We start from the raw sequence: 14,574 nt of genomic DNA on the forward strand, positions 1-14,574 counted from the left end.
ACATCCCTGCTGTTTCAGTGCCCCCCACCTCAAACCAATCTGTGATACTTTGTTAATGCAGCCCCAGCAAACATACAGTAACCAACCTCACTAGTCCTTCATTTCTTTCCTGTTTTTTTTTTGTTATTGTTGTTCAAATGAGCAGGCATGTACATATTTTTTTATTTCTCCTTTTCTCTTACATCAAATGTAATATACTATAGTATGCTTGCATTTTTTCCTGTAATGTTATGTCCTAGAAATCACTCCACATCAGTACATCAACTGCTGAATAATAAGCCAACCATACATTCCTAGAGTAAATCCCACTTGTTCATGATGTATCATTCTTTTAATACGTGTATTAAATTTTCTAATAATTTGTTTGGGATTTTCACATCTATGTTCATTAGGGATAAAGGTCTGTAATTTTCTTTTCTTGCAACAATCTTGTCAGGTTTTGGTATTAGTGATATTTGTCCTCATCAAAGGAGTTGGGAAGTGTTCCCTCTTTCTCTAAAAAAATGCATAAAAATTGCATAAAAATCTTCCTTTAATGCTTGGTAGAATTCACCGATAGAGTCATTTGGGTCTTTTTTTTTTTTTTTCTTGTTTGTTTTGTTGGGGAAAGGTGAGGAAAGAGGAAAGGAGAAAGGTTTTATTTATTTATTTACTATTATCATTATCATTATTATTATTATTATTTGAGAGAGAGAGAGAGAGCGCATGTGAGCAGTGGAGAGGGAGAGACAGACAATCTCAAGCAGGCTCCAAACTCAATGTGGAGTCTGACATGAGATTCAATCCCATCAAGACCTGAGATGAAATCAAGAGCCAGGTGGTCAACCAACTGAGCCACCCAGGTGCCCTGAGGAAGGTTTTAAATTACAGATTCAATGTTTAGCAGACATGACTGCTACAGCTTTCTGTTTCTTCTTATGTCAATTTTTATTAGTTGTGTTTTTCGAGGAAATTTGTCCATTTCATCTAAGTTGTCAGTGTTTTAATGTACAATAGGCTGGTTCAAGAGAGCCTCTCTGCGACAGCAATATATGAGCAGAGACCTGAAAAGGGGGTGGGGGCAGCACATCATGAAGATACCTGGGGAAGAGTATACCAGAGAGGGAAAACAGAAGGTGCAAAGGCCTTGAGGCATGCATGTGCCTGGTGTGCTGAAGAACAATAATCAGGCCAGTGAAGAGCAAGAGTGAGAGAGAGAGCGTGATAGAGATGAGGTCAGCAAGGTAATGGAGCCCACACCACTTAAGACCATCTAAGCCATTGTCAGGTCCTTGGCTTTTGCCCTGAGTAACTGAGGGTTTTAGGCAGAAGTCTGTTGTGATTTGACTTATGTTCCAAAAGTCAGACTGGCTATTGAGCATAGATTCAAGGATGGAGAGAGAAAGACCACACAGGAGGCCTTTGGTCCAGGGAGGTGGCCGTGCAGGTTGTGAGAATTAGCACATCTGGAAAGTTTTTTAGCGCAGAATCAGTGGGATGCGCTGATGGCTTGGATGTTGGGTGTGGGACAAAGAAAAAGGGACAGGGAAGACTCTGAGGGTTTTAGCCTGAGCAATGACCATTTACTGGGTTAGGGAATATTGTGGGAGGGGCAGGTTTGGGGGAGAGTTCAGAACTCAGTCTTGGAAAGGTATTATTAGTTTATTATTAGACACCCAGTGAGGAGTTAAGAGCACGTGGTTGGGAATGTGCAAGCAGAGTTCGGGGTAGGGATAAAAATTAGGGAGACATTGGCATGTGGGAAGCATTTAAAGTCGTTTGACAGGTGGATGTCACCGAAGGAGTGAGTGAGAATTAGGAAGAGGTCTGAGGGATGACTCTGGGGCTGTCCTATGTCCACAGGTCGAGAGATGAGGGGCCAGGAAAGAGATTGCTGACCAGTGAGCAAGAAGAAACAACCAGGGGCATGTGGCCTCCTTGAAGCCCACTGAAGAGGAGGGAGGTCAGCCTTGCTATAGGCTGCCAATGGGTCTGGTACAGTGAGGATTGAACGCTAGCCATTGGATTTAGCAATGGAGGTCACTGGTGACCTTGACAAGAGCAGCTGGGCACAGCTGGAGAGCCAAAGCTGACAGAGTGGTTGCAAGAGGGAATGGGAAGACAGTAATTCATCTGAGTATGTGTAGACAATTCCCTCCAAGAATCTGTTCTTCTTGGAGAATTGGGGTGGCACCTGAGGGAAATGTGGAGAAAGTACAGTATATTTTAATTAAAGCCACAAATACAAGAGCCATGTTCTCCATGCCTAGGATTTGTCATTGCTGCAGCACTCTGGGGACTCAGAGGTGATAGAAGATGCCATCTCTGACCACGTGGAGTTCAGCAGCAGAGATGGGTCTATAGAGATTGACAGCCCAATGCGTGATGCACTGCGATGGGTGAAGCCCACGGGCTGGTGGGAGCCCCGCCGTGGGGCCTGAAACCAGCTGAGCAATCCAGGAAGTCTTCCTGGGGGAAGTGGTGCTGGGCTGAGACTTGAAAGGGAGGCGAAGGGGCCTCCACCCTGGGCAGGCTTTTCCATAATGTGTCTGGTTGGTAATCTTGCCTTTGTTTTTGCACGGCATTCCCCATCCTTGTCTCCTTAGAACTTGCTTCATTCTGCTTCTATTGGTCATTTATCTGGATTCCATTTCTGGGTATCAGACACCTTCCATACCCAGATGCTAAACTTGGTACTTTCTCCTGCATTATCTCAGTGCGTCTTCAGAGAAGCACCGAATTGCCCCTTGCCTTCCTTGATCTTTGAAGATTCCCACCACGCCCATCATTTCCCTGTCACCTGGTGTTGTCCTAGGTGACTGGGATTCATGGGCCTGTTCCAAGCCTTTGTCAGGCCTAATGGAGACAAAGTCCTATGGTTTCTCAACATCTTGTTTCTTATTGGTTGATGGCACATTTAAGAGAGAGTTGGGGAATGACTGGGGCCGCAGCCCCAGGCCCCGGGATCAGGGGCATCAAGGCCCACCTAGAGGCCTCAGGCACCCGCTCTGGGCATGTGCCTCCTCCCCTGGCCTCAGACTCTCTCCTGAGGTAGGTGGACAGCATCATCTCTCGGTTCCTCCCAGCTGTAAAGTTCTCTGTTCTAAATCCATCCATCAAACACTATTTTGAGGGTTTCGAAGTGCAGCCTGGGTGTTTTACATTATCCCACACACCTACCTCACACCTTCCAGAGTTCAAAAGTCTCTTTTGATTGGCACGGGCGGCAAACGGTCACATTTCCGGACCAGAGGGGCTCCGTCCGCGAGCCTCTTCTGCCCAGGAGCTGACTGGTCGTCACCTCCAAATCCTGCAGGGTTGTGTGCTCCCGGCGGCAGGTTGCACAGCGAGGAGCAAATTCTCCTAAAGTTAGGCCTCTGAACCACCCGGAAGGGCCCTTATTTCTTCAGTGTGGCGCGGCCAAGCACAGGGAGAGTCGGATGAAGACACAGGGCCATCAGTAAACACCGGGGGATCGGAAGCTGGGGGGTGGGAGACCCCGATTGGCTCAGCATGAGTAGCCTAAGTCCAATCATGTCACAAATCCTGCGTGTTATCACTGTCACGGAGCCATACTCCCGCTCCGCAAATTGGTGAATACATTTCCAGTTAATCCCCCTTTGCCCTTTCAGTCAGGACGCTCACGCGGTTCCTGGATACGGTGGCCGAGAGGCACAGGCCGCTGGGATCCCACCCACGTTCGCGCCCACATCTCCCAGCCTCCCTTGCGGTTAGGCGGGGTCACGTGAGGAGCTCTGGCCAATGGGCTTGAGTGCGAGCGGGCTGAGGCCCCAGAGAGCCGGCGCGACGCTACCGCGTCCTCCTTCCTCTGCGGTGGCCTCGGAGGCCCCGAGGTGTGGTTGGAGCGGCCGGAGGACCGCCCCGGAGCCCCGTGTGGACGCTTTACGGCCAGGGGTTGGTTTGTACCGCAGCCTGGCTCACCCTGAGGGACATGAGGACGTGGAAGGGAATGACTCCCGAGCCCCTGGCAAAGCAGCCTGCGGGCCCCGCCTCTGCTGCCGCGGGCAGGGCGGCACTGGCCTGGCGCCGAAACTCGGGTGTCCACTCCGCAAACTGGGATACGGAGTCTCACTGACAGGGCGGACGTGCCGGAAGAGAGGATTTGCACGTCCAGCTGGAGCCTGGGCCCCAGGAGGAGCACGGACCGGTGTCAGTTCTCCGCTCCCTCCGGAGCTTCGCGGCCTCGCAGGGAGACCAGCCCCTCCAAGAGCTCAGTGACATCAGCTTGCCATCCGGGCGTACGTTTGGTCAAAGGTGCAGACGCCTGTGCCTGGGCGTGAACCCAGCACTTCTCAGAAGTGTGAACTCTTCGCTCGCCTCCCCCGCGGCTGCGCACGCAGGACCGAAGGCGGCGGTGGAGCCATCCGGAGTCCGCCCTGCCCTTGGCGTCAGCTTTCTTAAGAGGGTAGGTGGACGATGAAGGTAGAGAGGCCTCTCCCTGGTCTTCCACATGTGCAGGAGCAGGGCTGGGTCTCTTTGCCTGAATGATACCACGGGTGTGTGTTGGGGGAGAGAGCAGTGCTTCTTCACTCGATTGCATCCAGAGCGGTTTCAGCAAAAACGCAAGAGACCTGTCTTTTATCCAGTTCCATCTTCCTGAGCACTGTATGGTCAGTTACTACCACTACCACTTAGCAGTCGGTTCCTGTTGTGTGTGTGTGTGGGGGGGGGGGGGGTTAATTCTTTGCTTGTTAAACCCCAAAGTGAAAAATGAAACCCAACCACCCACCAAGCTAACACCTCCAGCGGCGGAAGAGTTTCAGAGAGGTGCTGGCTTGTTTTGAGTGTGCTTCCTTGGGGGCTGTGATCGAAGGCTGCTGGACGGATGCTGGAAGCTCCCGGATATTTCCTCCACCAAGATGTGGCTTTTCCCCAGCTTCTGCCACTACAGTCGGAGTTTGAAGGATGCACCAAGCTCCGAGCTAGGACAAGAGGTTGGCGAGGGAGGCACGAGTGGGTTTCTGGGTGGAAGGATGAGTCTGCTTTCACCTTGGCCTCCAGATAGTCATAGTCCAGTCATTACTACCCTTTTTTGAGGCCAACAGTTCTCATTAACATTTTTGCAAATGCAACATTCATGAGTTGTAGGGAGGGCCTGTGGCCTCTGAGCCCCCTGAGGGCAGGGTCCTCATCTGTGTTGTTCAGCTCTGCTCCCCTGTGCCTCGTTCATGCAGGAGCATTATTACTTTCCTGTGGCTGCCGTGACCGAAGTATCACAAACTAGGGGGCTGAAAACAACAGACATTTACTGTATCCCGGTTCTGGAGGCCAGACGTCTGAAATCAAGGCATTGACAGTGTTGTGCTCCCTCTGAACACTCTAGCTTCCCTCTGAAACCCTGTGTCTCCTTGCCTCTTCCAGCTGCTGGTGGCTGCTGGGCTTCCTTGGCATTGGATATATGACCTTTCCCCTGTGTGTCTACTCCTTTTCTTAAAAGAACAGCAGTCATTGGATTAAGAGTTCACCCTAATCCAATATAACATCACCTTAACTAATTACAGCTGCAAAAGCTCTATTTCCAAATAAGGTCATATTCACTGGTACAGGGGTTGGGGCTCAGCGTATTTTTGGGGGACACAATTCACCCCACCACAGAGCGCAATCCGTACCCACCAAATGAAAGATCAGATGTTTGGGAGCAGAGAGGGCATGGGAAAATGAGGCAGAACGGGTCACAGAGAGATGGGCTTTGCATGGCAAATGTGCTTATGTAGCAGTCCACACACCGTGGTACGCCGTGATGCAGGAGAGAGAAATGCTTTTCACCCAGTTCGCCACTTTGTGGAGGCCCAGGGTCTTTCTCTTCTAAGGGCCATTGTGCACTTTTGCCATTCATTCATTCATTCATTTATTCATCATTCATTCAGTGACTCTATTGAGGCCAAACCCCAAGCTGAGAAGTAAGATACACTTTGCTCGCCCCAGGAGCTCCCAAGCGAGCAGGGGAGGCAGCTGTGACAAGGATAATTTGGATACCTTGGGCCGGTAGATGTAGATACAGAACTCTATAAGGAATCTAGCAAAAATGTGGCAGAGCAAGGTTTTTTTTCTTTTTAAACATGCCCCTTTTTTGAGTTTTATTTTATCCAGATCAGGACCCTTGGCCTGAAAGCTGTTTGACCTCATGATTATTGGGGAAAATCTGGGTGCCTTGACAAGGGTGAGGATGTTCTCTGCAAATATCAGAGCAGTGGCACTGATGACAAGGGCACTTCCCCACGACTGCTCAGGGCTGGAAGCAAAACATCTCGAACACAGGTTGTGAAGGTTCCAGGGGCGAATGTCCTCTGCAGGAAGAATAAGAGCCATCCTGTAGACTTCCCTGTTCCAGAAGGCTCCGTGGTGAATACATAATTAGGCCCTCTGTAATTACCAGTTTGAATCTGCCTAGGACACTAGGGCTCCCACCCCCTAATTTACCTTATAAATTTATTCTGCTAAAAAAGTCGAAAATGTCAGTCTTCTGTGAAAGCTGCATAAATGAATTATCTCCCCGGATGACAGAAGGTGGGAAGGAGGGGGAAGCTTCAAGAGGACATTCTTCATTGTGAGTGTCTAAAAGTACCCCACACTTAGTGTGCACCCAGCACAGAGCCCAGCCGGGCTGCTTTCCGAGGCCGAGGCCCAAGCTGTGTGTGTGTGGGGGGGGTGGGGTGGGGTGGGAAGCCTGAGCTCCACCAGGGCCAAGAGCATGAGCTCCACATCCCTGGTGGGTGGGGGGAGGTGGCGTTTCAAACCAGCCTCTGCGGACCTTAGAAAATCTTAGCTCTGAGAGCCGTTTCACATGCTGGAGGCCCCCGAACGGAAGGGAATGAGGGGAAAAAAGAGGCAGCTTCTTGGGAAGGGTCTCATCCAGTCCGACAGTCCCCCTGCACCTAGGATGGCCCCATGCCAGGATGGGGCCCTTCTGTGACCCTGCATGCATCTCAAGGCCAGATGCCCCCATGGAGCTCTTCACAGCCCAGTGCTGGCTTTTTTAATTCTTTCACAAACCTATATAAAAAATGTATGGCGAGTCTTCAGTGACGTTTTAGGAGGTTTGGGAAATCAAGTTCTTCTAAAAGCCCTTCTAATGCCATAACCCTAGCATAGTATCGGCCGCCATTCCGGTATCTCTGTCTAGTCTTTTTTTTTTCCACAGGTGGCTTGTATGTTCCCACCCCCACCCTCCAAACACTGCTGCCGCAACTTTTTTAACTTCTGGGGGCAGAAGTGCCGATCCTGGGGAATTTCGAGACTAAAAGGAGGGAATGACTGGTGGCACTCTGGTCCCCATCTCTCAAGTGACACCCACTCACATTCTGAGAGGCTTCCTCCCGGCCTTTGTTCTGCGGGCTTGGCTCTTCCAGCTGCCGTTCCAGGTTGTGGATGTATGAGTCTTGTACTGAGATCTAGCTGGCTCATTCATTGATGACCTACTGTGTGCCCACCGAGGGCAGGGGAGAAGAGGCACGTCCCGGCTGTCTGCTTGGAAGAAATCAAGGCCCGGCTCTGTGTGGCAACCCACTTGCCGATAAAGACTGTGGGGTTTTCCTCTGGGTGTTTCCAGAGGCTAGTCGGATCCGTGGCACATAGTAGGGGCTTCATCAGGATTAGTTGAATATGTTCACGAATGAAACCTGGGGAGGATTCCTCTCTTCCTTCCTGAGATGAAGTGCTGAAATGCACGCAGGTTGGGTTGGACGTGGTTCTCCTCCAGAGCCCAGCACGAGGCCACCAAAATAATAATGTATATAAGTTGTTAAATGCTTACCGCGGGCCAGGCCCTGTGCCTGGGGCTTTCAGATAGGTGACCTGAGGTAATCTTCATGATCGTCTCAGATATAACACAGGGGGACCTAGGACGCCAAGACCAAGAAAAGAGGCTGTTGACCTGAGGTCTACCAGCCACCAGTGGGCACAGTGAGGCCTGAACCTGCGCCTCTCGGAGGTGTACGTCCAAGCTGCTTGTGCCCTGCCCTGCATATCTCACAAGGTTGCTGGAAGGACAGACTCAAGTCAGGGAAGTGGAGGGACTTTGTCCCCCGTGACGCTCTGTACTACTCTGAGTGAGTTGTCTGTTCCAGAGCTTCAGCAGCAGAACCCCTGTCTACACCACTCCCTCTCCCTGCAGAGGCTCATTGCCTCTGTGAGTCCTTTTTGGGATTCCAGATCTTACTTCTCTCTCCTTCTTCATCCCATTTTTCTCTGCCTCTGTTATTTTGGTTTCAGAGCCATCGGTCATGTTTTTCCCCTGGATGTTGCCATCCCAAATGAAAGGGAAAAAAAAGCTGCTTCTGCTAATCCCATCGTAGACCTGGTTTCTTTTAAAATTTTCTCCTTCTTCCTCTGTCCTCATCCTGTGCTGACTTGGCCTTTGTTCTTGTGGTTCCGCATCTAGTAGTGTCCCCAGCTGCTCGCTGCTGTGGCCCTGCAGGAGGGCTGGAAACCGAGTCTGGGTGGAGACTGGTGTGGTTGGACATGGAGACAGCCTGGGGTTCATTCTGGCCCTGCCTCTTAGTGGCTGGCCTTGGCTTTCCTGGGAATGAAGGTCCTTATCTTCCCAGGATTAGATCAGGCAAATGACCTAACAATGTCTTTAGACCATCGCTCTTTGACCTAGTAGGCCTTGAAGGTCTTGGAGAATTCTGTCATCTGTGACCAAAGACCCCTGCCCCCCATTCCTGTGCTCCCATGGCACTTAGGACACATGGGCTGGAGTACTTTTGGGGGTCTCTATTAGATCTGGCATAGTCCTGTCACTGTGTCATTGACTTCTGCTTTACCTTGTGTATTCCTCAGAGCAGGGGCGGTATGTGAAATTCAGGCTTGTCTGAATGAGGAACCCGGGTACTGACCGTCACACGATGCCGCCATCTGGGGCCCCAGCCCTCCACGTTGTGTCTAGCAAGCTGGCACCTTATCGGTGTGTGTTGTTGAAATGTTACGAAGTGACTGCCATGTGCCAGAGCCTGGGCCAGGCCCGCTCACCTCTGCTCCCACGGGTTCTGAAGCCCTGTCTGATGAGGGAGGTCACCCGGCAGAGAAATAAACTCCCTCTCCTCAGACCACCCAGCCGCTGGGTGCCTTTCACGTGGTGTGAGACGTCAGGCGTGCCCCCGGCTGCATGCAGCGCAGGATGGTGCAGGGTGGGGGCCTGTGGCGGGGGGACTTGGGGCAGCAGGCGGCCCTCTTGGCTGGTGGGGAGGGGGCTGACAATTGGCCTGGCTGTCACTCCTGGCGGGCAGGGCTCAGGGGGTGGATGCCTCATCCAGACCCAATGTCCATTTTTCAATCAGAAGGAACCCTCGATGGGCGCTGTGGCGGTGGCTGAGGCCAGTCGAGTGGCGCTGGGAGCCAATGTCCTTGTCACCTTCTTTTTTTTTTTAATTTTTTTTTTCAACGTTTATTTATTTTTGGGATAGAGAGAGACAGAGCATGAACGGGGGAGGGGCAGAGAGAGAGGGAGACACAGATTTGGAAACAGGCTCCAGGCTCCGAGCCATCAGCCCAGAGCCTGACGCGGGGCTCGAACTCACGGACCGTGAGATCGTGACCTGGCTGAAGTCGGACGCTTAACCGACTGCGCCACCCAGGCGCCCCATGTCCTTGTCACCTTCTAACAACTCACGGGGAGCTTCCGCCGGGTTACGTGGGATGTTCAAGGGCCATGTACGTCAGTGGCGGCTGTCACCACCAGAGGCCGGGCAGGGCACCGGTGCAGCTAGGGAACCTGTGCCACTGTGTGTGACCACTGCCCAGCCCGGCAGGTCCTTTGTAGTCACTGGGAATGTTGAAGTTAAAGACTTTGATGGGGAGCGGCAGCGGGGAGCAGCCCAGCACATCGCGGAGGAGACGGTGTTTCCTAACACTTCTGGAGGAGAGAGTGCCAATCGGCGTGGCCATCTCCGCTTCGGGGGTCTCCTGCAGCCTCTGCCCAGGAGTCTGGGGGCTCACGTGCATTTGCCCCTTACTCGGGAACCGTAACCCTGAGAGATCAGAAGGAGCATGGGAGTAAGACGATTCAATAAACTCACAGTAAAACATCCAAAGCCTTTCATACTTTCTCACTTTCTTTAACTCAATTTATTTTTCATTTTGTGGACAGAGATTTAGTCCGGGTATTAGTTTATGATTTTTTGCTGAAGGAATTACTCAACACACACACATATCAAAAGGAAATATTATTTTTATCATTTATTTTGTGCCATGTATACCATAGGAGAAAAAAATGGAGCGAAATCACTTCAGTACCGCTGTGTTTTTCATTACAAAGTTATTACATATAGAAATTACTCCAAATTATCTGAAATGAATGGAAATTATGAGGTTTAAATTCCCCAGGTTACTGCAGGCACAGCTCTGGAAATTTATTTTGTCATCTTGCTGAACATAATTGCTACAACAAAATTTCTTCCATTTTACAACTGCAGCATAACTTATTTATACCGGTGTAGCTGTAATTTTACATCAATAAGTTGAATGGGAAGGAATACACAGGTGGTAATTGAAAACAATAATTTGTGCTGAGGTCCAGGTGGAACGGTTGGCTGAGGAAAAGACTCCAGTTACCATCGGCAACAGCTTTGTGTCACTGCGGCCTCTTCCCGTCCCGTTTGCCAACACCCGTCGCACCATCCAAACATCCTCAACCGTGTCCCCCGGGGCTGCCACCGTCAGAGCCAGGGTTTGCCCGGCTTCGAACGGTGGCCCGTAGATCCTGGTCAGGAAACGGAGGCCTCGGGGCCCTGGGGGGGATCGAGGGGCCCGTGCTGCCTCTGCGGCTCTAGCCCTTTCCTTCTCATGCTTTCCAACCTGCCTGTGGGTTGGGTGCCCACCAACCCGCAGCTAATTAAGGTGTTTGATAGATTTCAGTTGGAGTATGAGTTCTTGCCAGAAACATTGACAGTTCGATTCCCCGAACGCGACGCAGGGTGTTAAATCCACTAATGCTTTGTGCGTTACTGTGTTCCTTCCCAGCCGGAATGTGTGGTCTGGGTACAATCCCGAAACGGTCCCCAAGCAGGCGTCCTCACTCTTCAGTTCTCTAATTGTTCCTGTTAAGCAGATACAAATAATGAAACTGCAGATGCCAGAGCTAACTCCCAACAGCTGATGAATCTACCCGCATGAATACAGAGGTCCAAATTCAGATAAAAAAAAAAAAAATGACCGTAAATCTGTCCTGTTTAGATTGCAGCCCATTGGAGACAGGTAAGAGAGAGGTGGGTGTCTATGCTCCCATCTCGTGTTCCACTCCAGGACACGTGTGGGAGGGGACGAGGGGCTTTGTCACAAGGTCAAATGGGAAATGTTACTGCCACAGCCATATTTTAGAAGCCATTGTTGTTTCAGTGTTCCCAAAGGCTTAAAGTCACAGTGAAATCATCTTTTTTAAAGGACCCAGATTAAACTAATGCCAGAATGCACAGCAACCCAGCATCTCGGTTTTCCCTGGGTGGCATTAATTATCTTTTGTTGTAGCAAATTGTCTGCCTTGTAAATTGAGCCGAGAGAGTGTCTTCAAGCAGATGCAATGGTTTAATATGCGCACAATGAAACAACTTTTATAACTTCCATGTACTCTACATATATTATTCCATCCCCAATTATGTGCCTGCAGTTCAAACTTTGTCACAGAGGCTTGCTTGTCGTCCTGCACCCTGACCCCTTCTCTATGGAACAGAGGGGAATCCACTTAAGTGTTTTCTAGCATACAAAGTACCTTTGTTGAATTCACTGGGAAGCATTTGTGACTGTTTCTGAAACTACAAAACAACAGACGAGACCTCCCAGATCCCTTTTTCTTTTCCAGGTCTGGAAGGCATATCTGAAACAAGGTGTTGGCTGGTTCTTATTTTTATTTTTTTGGTAAGCGCCCCCTTGCAGCATTTCATTAGCTGTGCCTTCTGAGGGATGCTAGCCTGACTCATGCCTCTCTCTCTCTCTCCTTCTCTGTTTTTCCCTAAGCGAGTACTTCCCTCTCACTTCCCTTTCCCCCACTTCCTTTGTAGAGCGCATCAAGGCGCAGACAGGAGTTTTCAGAGCCTGGGATTGGGGGGGGGGTGGTGGGTGGCGGGTGGAGCTTGCAACTGAGTCACACTCACCTATAACTCCAGTTTAGCATTTCCTGAAACTTCCTCTTTCTCAAACTGCTTAAGGATACAAACTAATTAATCCTCACAGCCTCATAAAACCCTTGTTAGGAAGGTGATCATTATTGTCTCCAACCCCAGCTCCTCCCCATCTCCTATCACCAGACACCTCATTGTAGTGCCAGTCCTGACGACAGCGGTTGACAGCCAGACTCAGAACTGAAAATTCCCTTCTGGATCCCGGTTCTTTCTCCAAATGAACCATTTCAACTCTCTATCTCTTCCTTGTCTGTGCTCCAAATAGGGTAGATCGACGGTCACCAGACCACTAAATTCAGACTAGCGTGTGCATGTGTGTATGCACGCATGCATGTATGTTTTGCATTTTCAGTTACACAATTTGTAGGCTCGGTGACTAGAGGGAAAGCAGTATAGAGCCCCTTTCTGTGCAACACACACACACACACACACACACACACACACACACCACTGCTCAGCCACTCTGTCTCTGTATAAGTAGGGGTGGGGGGTGGGATTTGGTGGAGTTTGATCATCTTTGTGAACAATATTTTTTCCCAAGTCGACCAACTGGGTGATGCCAGTCCCTACCAAATTTGAATTGATGACTCAGAATTAAAATTAGCAAGGCAAGAAAATTCCAAATGAGGTGAGAAAGCAGTAGAAATAGTTCCAGATCCCCTAGTACTGAGCCATTCAATATCATTTCTGATGACAGGGACAGAGCTAGGAACATTCCATGTGGGTGTGAGTCTTTTTCATATACGGAGAGTTGGGTAAGTATTTTTAAGGAAAATAATACATGAATCAGGAACAGTGAATTTGTTTTAACCCCCTGCAGGCTGCAGCTATAAAGACAGCAGGCAGTGATGTTTCTTAGTTTTCCTAGAGCTTACCTATGCTTCATGTCCTTAAAGCAATAGTTGGAAATTTACCAAGGTATCAAGCCCGTGTTTCTTGCAGAAACAAGTGAGGTGCAATGATAACCATGTTTTAACAAAAGCAACGTTGCTAAATTCATTACATGGAAAGAATCAAGCGAACAATTGCTGGAAGGCAAGTGTTGTGGTCCTGTCTCTGCAATAAAGTGACAATGCAAAAAACCCCTCCAAATCCAGCACAGCCTTAATTGAGTCCTTATGGCATTTAGAGGTTTGCTGTAATTTTCAGAAATGTCTTAAAATAATTCTAGAAGATATGCCAGGAAGCACAAAAGGCCTCTTTCGTCTTTTTATGCTTCTGGATTTGAGAGCTCCTAGAGATTCTAGAACTGTAAGGAAGGAGATAAGGGCCATTTTGAGAGCCTTATTAATGTGTATATTAAGAGGCACCTGGGTGGCACAGCTGGTTAAGCCTCCAGCTTCTGCTCAGGTCATGCATGATCTTGAGGTCTGTGAGTTCGAGCCCTGCATGGGGCTCTGTGATGACAGCTCAGAGCCTGGAACCTGCTTCGGATTCTGTGTCTCCCTCTCTCTGCCCATCCTCACTCATGCTCTATCTCTCTCTCAAAAATAAATATTACAAAAATTTAATATGTATATTAATATGATTTGCTTAGTACCACGATTACAGTTTCCTCAAAAATTAAAACAAGTCAATCTATCCACTGATCAGATTGATGTGTTTTATATGTCCTCATCTTTAGTCAATAGTGTTTATAGATCCTGAGGTAAAGAAATTAACAGGCAGTTTGCTTCTGAGTTTGCTTTACACCCGTGAATATGGAAAGATCTGCCTTTTCTTTGCAGATTTTTTTTTTTTCTTTTTAAGCACCAGAAATGAAGCCCAAAGTAATTTGGTAAGATGTGTTGCTCAGTTTTTGCATTGCTACAAAGTTATTTGACTACATTTTAGAGGGTGGATCCCTGTTTAAAAAAAACAACAACAAATGAAATGTGGATTTTCCTTCTACAGAAACATTGGGAGTTCCCATTTCTATTGACACGACTTATCTTGGTTCTTTCCAGATTTTTGTAAAGACGTAATATAAAATATAACTGCTCAGAAGGCAAAGATAACATTGTAGGATCTCAAATAGAACCCCACCTCGGCTAAGAGCTAAATATTGAGAATCATTCAAAGAATTTCAAACAAGAAGCCTTGGCTTAGGGGGTCACGTGTGTGTTTAATCTGCCCCCACTGCATGGAATGCTGCATGCGCACACACAGGGAATCCGAACCCCACACAAGGTTAATAAAAATGCACTCTGATTTGATGAAATGATTTATGATTTTTGAACTACTCCTCTATAAAGAAATTTAAAGTGACTAAGAATATGGGGGATTATCTGCTGGAATGCACTGTGAAGCTAGAAAAAGAAGAGCAGGGAAATATTTGTGAGTTCAGAAAGCTTTCTGACATCTGCTCTTTCTCTCTCTTTCTCCCCTCCCTCTCTCATTCCCTTCCCCTCCTTCCTTCCTTCTTCCTTTCCCTCCCTCCCTCCCTTCCATCCATCCTTCCTTCCTTCCTTCCTTCCTTCCT

The sequence above is a fragment of the Puma concolor genome, chromosome B3, assembly GCF_028749965.1.
Source record: "Puma concolor isolate L17-30 chromosome B3, mPumCon1.1.hap2, whole genome shotgun sequence".
Classification (NCBI taxonomy): domain Eukaryota; kingdom Metazoa; phylum Chordata; class Mammalia; order Carnivora; family Felidae; genus Puma; species Puma concolor.